This window comes from Hydra viridissima, unplaced genomic scaffold (assembly GCF_058129835.1).
Source record: "Hydra viridissima isolate aposymbiotic clone 2 unplaced genomic scaffold, HvirCarnegie_v1 scaffold_10, whole genome shotgun sequence".
NCBI lineage: Eukaryota > Metazoa > Cnidaria > Hydrozoa > Anthoathecata > Hydridae > Hydra > Hydra viridissima.
The window spans coordinates 2246552-2254171 of NW_028324309.1; the positions used below are offsets into that span (position 1 = coordinate 2246552).

The 7620-nt window shown below is 28.2% G+C and overlaps 1 long non-coding RNA gene across 2 annotated transcripts; it reads left to right on the top strand.

Moving 5' to 3' along the window:
* The first annotated feature begins 3628 nt into the window (after positions 1 to 3628).
* Positions 3629 to 7322, top strand: LOC149882589 (uncharacterized). Of its 2 annotated transcripts, none has more exons than XR_016456541.1 (2): positions 3629 to 3724; positions 5613 to 7322. It is a non-coding gene; the product is annotated as an uncharacterized LOC149882589 (long non-coding RNA). The 2 variants fall into 2 exon arrangements; XR_016456542.1 differs by lacking the exon at positions 3629 to 3724 and adding an exon at positions 5159 to 5300.
* Positions 7323 to 7620: the final 298 nt, after the last annotated feature.

Genomic DNA, 7620 nt, shown 5'->3' on the forward strand with positions numbered 1-7620 from the left:
TATCTATTTACAGTGTTTGTTTCTTTAACCTTATTTTTCTCTCTGTATATTTTTAAAACTTTTATCACCATCTTTTCGCACAATGGCGTTGACTAGGTTCTGCTTTTTAAAAAAGACAGCTATAATTTTAGAAGCAAATTTAAAACCCCACTCTTTGTGTAAATTATAAGTAAAACAAATTGTTGGGAGGTATTTTTATATAAAAAAGCTTGATACGCTTTTAACATCAGCACCTTGTTTTGTTGTTAAATTTGAAAGGTTATCTGGCAGCAAAACATCCATATGAGAAAAGTGAAACTGATGATACAGTTAGACCACCTTGAAAGTAATTGTAGATATGGACAAACAACTATATTGTGTGTATCTGTAACTAACATAGATTTGAAATAATTATAGCTGCTTCTTTTTATCAATTTCTTAGGTATGTAACAAGCAATTATTGCTACAACCTCTGATTCAGGTAAGAGAGTTAACTTAGATATCTCATTTGAGTTTAAATCTAATATCGTCAGTAATTCTTTATTAATTGGATTATTATGGCTCTTCTTTAGATCTTCTTCCCAAAATTTTACGTTCTCCTAAATAAAGACCAACATGCTAAAATAATTTCTGAGTGTTGAAATTCAAGTAAGCTTACTAGGAATCCCCCACCACTCATTTGTCTATATTGCAAAAATCTACGCTCTGTTGGGTCACTATAAAGTTGTGAAGTACAAATATCCTTCTTCAATAAGCTCATCTACTAGAAATGCTTGAGAACGCAGAGTTGTAATGAGAACAGATGATATTTGTTTTGATAGTGTAAAGTATGGAGATTTCTGCCGAAGTTTAATCTAATTAGCTAGTTGCCTAAAATAAGTTGTATAACCATCATCACAAATAATTGAATTGCCAAATTTATTCGGACTAAATTGTTGTTTAGAATTTAAAACAGTCCACCATTTTTGAAAAATAGTAAGAAAACCAAAAATTTCTTTTCATTCTGGAAAATAACTTTTAAAACTTGCAAGTATTGTTTCATCGAAAATGGACAGTGGAAGAGAAAAATTTTGCTTTCTGTTGCCAGGGTGAAGACATTGATATGTGATTTTTGGAGCTTTTCTTAAATTACCTTGAGTTGCTCATCTTTAGAGTGTAGATGATGAAAATCTCCCCAAGTAACGAAGCCAGCTATACAAACATTAGAATCATTTTTTATATTGTATGTGAATTATGGAAGATTTTTACAGTGTAATAAATTATTTCTGATATTTTTAACTATTTGAACCTATCACAAAATAAATATATTTTATTATTCAGACCATCAGGATGATAAATAAAAAAATTTGATTAATTACCAAATTTAGAATGAAGCAAACTAAATGCACTTACATTTGCTTGGTGATTGTCAGTGACAATTCCTCAAATTTTAAAAACCAGATAGAGAAGGAGAGCTAATAGAATCTGATATTTGATTTGAAAGCCATTTACCACTTATGGTAACTTCAGGTATTTTATAATAAAAGGAATAGATTTCTTTAAACTATCATAAATGCAACAACTCCTTGTACAGAGTAACCTTGTCCTTTGCATCCACATAAATACCACTACAATATTGTGCTTGTTTCTGAAGTTAAAATTCAGCTACAATTAGTATTATATCTTTGTGTATTGAACCTCTCTCACTTAGTGTTTTAACAGCCTTTATTGCATCAACTCTACCTTGCTTTATTTTATTGAATAAAAAAAATTAATGGAATAAAGGTAATGGAAATGATTCAAGTATATCTTAATGATAAAGCATGTCTAATGATAATGGCAGGTTTGTGGTTGACCCTTGAATTTATATTATATTCGACTATTAATTTCTTCAAGAAGAATATTTCTATTAGAAATGATGATTTTTATGTATGATGCAAGATTTTCTAATATAGTCAAGCTAGTTATTTTGGCATTATGACATTTAGATAGACCATGGGGGAAGTGAGACATTATTTCCTCCTTATTGTAAAGTAACAAATAAACATTGCTCAGTTTTTATTGATTTAAGAACCAATATAAAATGTGTTATTGAATCAAATATTAAATAATAAAAATTTACACAATGGAGGTGTGTTTTTAAATTGAAAGCCCTCTAGTGAATGTTTACTATTTAACTTGTTCCATTCAGTAATTTTATCATTTTCAGAAAAAGAACTTAGCCTTCATCTTCTTGATATATACAAGTTTTAGGTTGTCTTCTCATAGCAATAGGTGATGGTAGTGTGGAAGGACGTTTTAAGCACTCACTTGAGAAAATTTCAGGAATGGAATCTAGATTCCAATTTTACTTGCATTTTATACCACAGATAATTCACTTTTTATTAAAATGCTTTCACACAAAACAGAGTTTTATGAAGGCATCCAGTTTATCTTCCAAAGAGCTGATTTATCCAGTTTTATAACTATATGCGACACATATGTTAAGCATGATATAATTCAGCTTCTGTAACATTAATTTCCTAAAGTATTTAGTCATATATATATATATATATATATATATATATATATATATATATATATATATATATATATATATATATATATATATATATATATATATATATATATATATATATATATATATATATACATTATTGTTATTATATAAACTAAATAATTAGCTTGGTTTATATTACATTACTTAAAGTTTCACGCAATAGCGATCATCAAATGTCTAATGATCGCTATTGCGTGAAACTTAAAGTAATGTAATATAAACCAAACTAATAATTTAGTTTATATAATAACAATAATAATATATTCGCTCTACTTATTCTACGCTGTATTAAGTACTCTTACTGGAAATATCAACATAGTTTCTACAGTACTATATATATATATATATATATATATAGTATAAATGAAACATATGCGGCCAAAAAAACGGATAGAGATTAAATAGTCGGCATTTGATATTCAATTAAATAGCTGCCATCTATTAAGCAAGGGTTCTTTTGCAGCAATCGGAGTTGTTCCACCACCATACCACCTTAAGCAGCCAGACTCGTGATTTTTCTGATTGTAGATTAATTGCTGTTATAAGGGAAATTAGTTTAACAAAAGACTCAAGCATGTGGTGTATCTGGCAGCTGGAAACTTTTCTTCCTTTGGTTTGTTTCAAAAGAATTTTTTCATGCAGCTTATGAAATCAGTTTTTTAATTAAAGCATACATTGTTCCGGCGTTGCTTATCATCTTTTCTTGGTTTGGAGCATTTAAAATATTCCTTAAACATTTTTAAAAGCTTGTTAAATACACTAATACTTTTAATCAAAATCAATGAAAATCTGACATGATGCAAAGTTTATACTAAAACTTTGTTGTTTTTTCCACTAATGGACTGCTGGTTGATTATCTAATATTTTCTAATTATATTCCTAAATGGGGCAGGGTTTTTTTTTTACATAGTGATGTCAATCGAATGATCTATAAATGTTGATTTATTCCAACTTAACAATTTTATTTCAAAGTTAGTGTTCTTGGGTATGTACTTAAAGCAATCAGTTTATGTTTAACTATAATCTCTTCGTTTAATTAAGTTTTAGGCAATAGATAAACTATTAACAGAGTTGACGTATTAAAAAAAAGTATTCAAAAAACTTGAAAAATGCTATTTAAGCAGTAATATTAGAAAAAAAAATTTTCAAGCAGCATTTTTTCATTTTGGTTACTGATTTGGTTTGTTTTATTGGACTCATTCTTCGGCAAGTATATTGAATTTATATATTTTAAAAGTTTGAATATCTATTTAAGAGTGTAAACTTGGAATAACAATAAATTAAAATGTTTTCAAATTCATAACAGTGCAGATTAGGATTTATATAAAGAGTAAGCAATATAATGCATCTTAAGTAAACAATATTACGCATCTGCAATATTAAGTGATTTAGTTTATCAGTAAACATATGTTAAAGATAAATAAGTTTGAAACTCTTTCTCAAAACCGGTGTTAGTCGTTCCGCGTTTTTTCGTTTTTTATCAATTTTATCAACCTCTTTTTTTGTTGTCGATTCTTTGCAGTCTATTATTAAATAAGGTACTTCGCGTTGGTCTAGCATATCAGAAAAAGTTACTGCACTAATTAAAGAACAGCCTGTTTTGCAGGCCTTTCATTTAGATACAAGTTAATGGTAAGTTAGCATAAACATGCAACAAACAAGGCTGTGTGGAGAAAGAAAACATTTTATAATAAGTTTAAATAACTACGTATAAATGCTTTTTTTCTCCCTATATGATTAGACACCTTTTTCAAAGTGTTTGCTCTAAAAAATAGTGTTGTACTTTTTACATTTATGTAATTGCAAGGCCGGTCCCTTGGAGACCGAGGGCTATGCCTCATTAAACTCAAAACAAAAAAAGCCTCAAGGTTTTTTTTTTGTGAATAAAATTTCAAATTTTTAGATAGCAACAATTTTTATTAATAATCAATAATTTTAACAATCACTTTTAACTAGCCATTAAATATGAAAAATTGATTTAAACAAGTTTAAGGAAAATATCACTATGAGTTAATGAAATTATAAAAACTCTGCATTTAAAATATACAAACAGGTATGTGCTATCAAATCACAACATAATAAAATTGAATCGATTCCTCAGGCTGAGCATTTAAAAATAATACTACTTTTTTTAAAAACATAAATAGCGCAAATTGCAAACAGAGTATAGCCATACTGGTGATGGATGAAATGTAATTATGTAAAAAGACCCTTTTTATCATGTTGTAATGTAGTAAAAATATCATCAGTATACGAAATTTACTTCACGGTGAATCTAATTCTCTTCTTAGCCGCATGCCTTTTTCTGAAAAATATTTGCATATTAAAGCACTTCACGCTTTGAAATACTGCTTAATCCTGGATTAAACAATTAAATTCTCACACTATTCTCATGCAGATTAACAAAATGAGCAAAATAATCCTGAGATACTGATTTGCAAGTCAATGTTGCTGCATCACTAAATGATGCAATCGAAAATTTTTTATTAAATTCTTGTTACCCTTGTTTCAAAAATGCAGTTTAAAAATCGACATAAATGGGAAATGGTGTTACCATTTGAAAAAAAGGTAGTTTAATTACAAAGGTTTTGAAAAAATAATATAGGATGTCCAAAAGCAGTTTGAAATTGACTTTTTAATTAATGCAGCATTCTTTTGATTAAAGCGTTGATTTGCGTCAAATTTTGTGACAAATCTACTTTATTACTCAAAACTAGAAAACTAAGCTAAAAAAATAAAGATTAACCAACACTGAACAACCAGCAAACTTGTTTAACTAATGGTAAATGATACGGCTATTAGGGTTATAACGTTTTGACTTTTTTCAAATAAAATGTTTCCTGTATCATTAGTGGATGAACTATATTTTAAAAACATTGATTTTTCCAATTTTAAAAATGTGTCCTTTTCGAAGAAATATTTGGAATCAGTATCTATATGAGAAATGTTAGCACTCTCTAAAACTCTTTATAACCATCTAGAAATTTCTAAAATACTCAAGAAATCTTTTTAGTTTAAGTAAAGTTTTTAAGAGTAAGTAAAACTTGTGAGAAAAATATCAACTTTATTATATTTGTTTTTATTTGTTCTGTAGCAAAACATATTGTGGCACAAGTGCTGCATTACAGAACAACAAAGAAATCTGGACCAATAAGTTGATGTCAGCAGTCAAAGAGAATAAGAAGTATGTCTTGGAAAAATTATCACTAAGAAGGAAAATGAAGAATATCACTCCATATGCGAGCTATTGACTCCAGTTACTTAGAGCAGAAATCAAACGAACAAAGTCACGAATAATCGAGTTATCAACGTAAAGTAAAAAATTACGGGAGATAAAATGATTCTAAATAAATTGGTGAAGTTTTTAAATGATTTGCATGAAGCAATTCGAACAAAGCTTAACATGATGCTAATTACTTATGATGAAAATGTCAGGAGGGCGAGATATAATGCACTGAATGAACATATTGATGTTGAAGTAAAATGGCCATTGTTTATCCAAGAGCATTACTATATACATATGGAAAGCTAAGATAAGATGGGTTTTTTAACAGTTCAAGTTCAAAGTACGAAAATATTAAAATATTGTACAAATATCATCATTATACAAAATTTACTTGAAGGTGAATCAAGTTTTCTTCATACTCACAATCCTTTTTCTAAAAAATATTTACAGATTAGAACTTTTCACGCTTCAAAATTCTTTTTAATCCTGGATTAAATAATGAAATTCTCACACTTTTCTCATGCAGATTAACAAAATGAGCAAAATAATCCAGAGATACTGATGTGCAAATCAAAGCTGCTACATCACTACCTAATGCAATAAAAGTGTTTTTACTAAATTATTGTAGTTGTAGTTTCAAAAATGTAGTTGAAAATCGACGTTTAAGGCAATTGGTGTTACACGTGACTTACCTCTATAGCTATAGAAAGGAAAGGTATTTTAACTTCAAAGTTTGTTAAAAACTAATATAAAATATCATAAAACAGTTTGAAAGTAACTTTTTCAACCATTTAATTGATATTTTTTTAAGTCAAAATTTGTGAGTCCACATTTTAACCTTAAGTAGAAAACTTAGCCGAATAAAGATCAGAGAGATTGACTGACACAAAACAACCCAAAAATTTGGTAAATGATACGACTATAAGGGTTATAACATTTTGAATTTTTTTTAAATGAAATATTTCAAGTATTATTAGCGCTAATGACTTAAGATGAATAAATCAGATGAATGCATTAGCATCGAATATGAAAAAAAGAATATTTTAATTTCAGTCAGAAAAAAAATTATGGGTAATGTTGCAACCAACTTGGTCATCCTTAACAAAGAATCAACAAAAACGTCTGCTAAAATATGTAAAACAGTTGTCACATGATGGTATTGACATTCCAACTCCGAGCCAAACAGCACTTGAGCCAATATTTAAAGAGGCTGTTAAATTGAAGGAAGAAATAATTAAAAGTTAAAGATGGAACAATGGTCCTAAAATGTTAATAGCAAGAACAATTAGGAAGATGAAAATCATATAGTGGTACTTAAAAATTAAACAAACGAAGTAAGATTAGATTCACTTCATTTAAAAGAAGGCATTTTGAAACACCTTTAGGAAGTGCTGATGAATACAACTTATGGAGTGCAATAAAGTTTATCATTGGAATGATTATGAAATCATCGTTGGCATGATAATTAGAGTTGCTGTCAAATTGCAAGTTATATTCTTTAAAAAGAATATTACCAAACCACATTTTATCAGAGATGTAAACCTGTATCTAATACTTTAAAAGGTACCTGTGTATTAACATTGAGTATTTTCTCACCTATTATGTGAAGTTGTGAATATAAATACAATAAAAATTTAATGCACACCAAAAAGTTTTATGAAAAAGTTAAGAAAGGGATCGTTTTTGCTTTATTCTCACTAAAGCACAGGTTAGAATTGTTTAGTTCATGAAACCAATTAAAAACTCATATTAGTTATGATAATAATTGACATCATCTAAAATCCGCAATCCACTCTTACGTAAATACATAAAATTTGTGTTGCAACAATCGGCCAGCTATACATACTAAAAAATGTGCCAATATTATTATACATTG